The following is a 2,965-nucleotide window of genomic DNA, read 5'->3' as shown; positions in this document are numbered from 1 at the left end:
AGAAAAGCCACACCATCACCTGGCCTTCCCCAGGGAGTGTTGCAAATCCTGGGCTTGCAGTGGTGGCCTGAACTCAGGAAAGCTTCACGGGAAGCTGTGGGGAAGGAGTCATGTTGGAACTAATCATAAAAATGATTATGGAATTTGAGACACAATCCCATGTAGCAAAATGTTTCAATGGGCAAGTTGGAACTAGAAGCATTATTCTTGGTCTCTCACTGTTAATCACAACGTGATTTGTTTGCTCAATATAAGTACAGAGTATTTCTCCTATTTGTATAGTCCCGTTCTAGGCAAAAAAAAAAAAAAAAAAGGAAAGGAAAGAAAAGAAAAGTCATCAATGAAATGTTCTGTGAATACAAGGCATTTCGTGGTACTCTTGCCAGTGGTCCCCCAATCCTTCTTGATCAGTATTACTACCATTTGACAGTCCAGAAATATAAGCCTTAACACGGTTGAGTATCTTGCCCAGTTATCACAGAAGATAGCAGTTAGAGTACATTTACAAGCAAGTCTTTCTAAAACTTTAGCTCTAAATGTGTTTGCAATTTAAGAAAGAAAAAGGCTGGGTGCGGTGGCTAATGCTTGTAATCCCAGCACTTTCGGAGGCCGAGGTGGGCAGATCATGAAGTCAACAGATCAAGACCAGCCTGGCCAACACGGTGAAACCCCGTCTCTGCTAAAAATACAAAAATTAGCCAGGCGTGGTGGTGCGCACCTGTAATCACTTACTTGGGAGGCTGAGGCAGGAGAATTGCTTGAACCCGGGAGGCGGAGGTTGCAGTGAGTTGAGATCATGCCGTTGAATTCCAGCCTGGTGACAGAGTGAGACTCCATCAAAAAAGAAAGAAAGAAGGAAGGAAGGAAAGAAGGAACGAAGGAAGGAAGGAAGGAAGGAGAAAAGAAAGAAGAAGGAAGAAGGAAGAGAGAAAGAGGAAGAAAAAGAAAGAAAAGAAAGAAAGAAGAAGGAAGAAGGAAAAGAGAGAGAGAGGAAGAAAGAAAGAAAGAAAAAGGAAGAAAGAAAGAAAAGAAAAAAAGAAAGAAAGAAAAAAAGAAAGAGAACACAAAACCTTCAATAGGCTTACATTCTGACTGAGGGATGAAAATGAGTGCCTAAGACGTGATGGCACCATAAGAAGAGTAAGATGCCGAAGAGCTGGCGAGTTTCCCAGCGATGAGTTTGAGGGCAGTGCGACTCTCCGTGGGACCTGGGCAACCAGTATGGTGAGGGGAGGGCAGAGCATCCACGCATCTGCCTAAACAGCAGCTTGTCTGCCTTCAGATACCTCACAGGGACAGATCGGAAACAGCTCTCCGAAGCCTGTTCCCTGTCAACGGTGGGCTGGGCCGAGGCAGGGCTACCTGGGAGGTGTGCTGAGGCCTAGGGTAGGCCGTGGGGCCAGGGTGTATGGATCTGAGGCTGTAACAAATGGAGGTAGTAGGTAGACCTAGAAATCACGTGGACCAGAGAGGCTCCCAGAAAGTCACGATGGTATGTCTATCTATGGAAGGACTGACCTTACAAAGAGAAGCCCAGATGGGAGGCAAGGAGTGGATAAAGGCATCGGAGGGAGGCCTGGGAAAGTCCTGGAGAATCATTGAGAATATTTACAGATGGGGCAGGGAGGCAGTGAACAGGCTTGCTCGGGAAGGACTCACGAGTGTGGAAGCTTTGACCGTTTAGGACTTGGCAGACCAGGCAGGCATGAGCTTAGGTCATATGCAAAACAGTGGGACTTTGGCAGCTTTAGAGCAAGCCCTGTGCAGCACCTCAGGGGCTTCAGCCTCCGGAGAGATGAGCTTCCTGGGGGAGCATGCTGGAATTCCATAGGTGCCACCTAACACAGCATGGCACCAGGGAAAGCAACTTCTGCACGGAAACCACCCTGGCAAAAATGCCCGCAAGCCAGGCCTCATTTACATTCTTCTTAAACAGCAACACTGGGAGGCCAAGGTGGGTGGATCACCTAAGGTCAGAAGTTTGAGACCAGCCTGACCAACATGGTAAAACCCCATCTCTATTAAAAATACAAAATTAGCCAGGCATGGTGGTGTGTTCTTGTAATCCCAGTTATTCAGGAGGCTGAGGCAGGAGAAACACTTGAACCTGCGAGGCAGAGGTCCCAGTAAGCTGAGATGGTGCCATTGCACTCCGGCCTGGGCAACAAGGGCAATCTCAAAACAAAACAAAAAACAGTGGTGTGTTTTGCTGTTGTTTTGTTTTACTGTTATCTCTATGTAAGAGGTTATCTCACACAGTTATCTCTATGGTAATATTGAAAGAAATAAACCTAAGGTCCTCCAGGATCAAGATAGTATCCCAAGTGAGAATATGTAAGCACTTTCTTCTACCAATTCCTCCAGTTATTTCCTGCTGAAATAACTCAACTAGTGGAAAAAGCAAAATTATATCTCACAGTGAGTAACCATAAAATATTGAACACTGACCTACGAAGTATCTGACAGATTTCATCTCAACTCTCAGTATGAATGAATCAGGTATCTCTATGTGAATGTTTGCAAAGAACAAGATCACAGAATGGAAAGGCTGCAAAGCCCGAAGAGCAGTACCAGTGTGAACACTTCTTTTTAAATGTCAGACCGGTAATGTACCGACACTGGAACAAGGTCTGAGAGAGGCACATCTCACACTTGATTATGAACACCCAATCATCCCAATCATCACATTCATAAACCACAAAAACATCTAGCATGACCTTTTTTTTTTTTTTTTTTGGAGATGAAGTTTCACTCTTGCGCCCAGGCTGGAGTGCAATGGCGCGATCTCGCCTCACTGCAATCTCCGCCTCCGGGGTCCAAGTGATTCTCCTGCCTCAGCCTCCCAAGTAGTTGGAATTACAGACATGCACCAGCACGCCCAGCTGATTTTTGTATTATTAGTGGAGACAGCGTTCTGCCATGTTGGCTAGACTGGGCTTGAACTCCTGACCTCAGATGATCCACC

At 45.9% G+C, this 2,965-nt stretch overlaps 1 pseudogene; it reads right to left on the bottom strand.

Moving 5' to 3' along the window:
* Nucleotides 1-2,594: 2,594 nt before the first annotated feature.
* Nucleotides 2,595-2,707, bottom strand: LOC111551601 (annotated as a pseudogene).
* Between the last annotated feature and the right edge of the window lie 258 nt (nucleotides 2,708-2,965).

Source organism: Piliocolobus tephrosceles, chromosome 11 (assembly GCF_002776525.5).
Source record: "Piliocolobus tephrosceles isolate RC106 chromosome 11, ASM277652v3, whole genome shotgun sequence".
Taxonomy (NCBI): domain Eukaryota; kingdom Metazoa; phylum Chordata; class Mammalia; order Primates; family Cercopithecidae; genus Piliocolobus; species Piliocolobus tephrosceles.
Note: the sequence above shows the minus strand (reverse complement) of the source record. Positions and strands in the feature narration are given on the sequence as shown.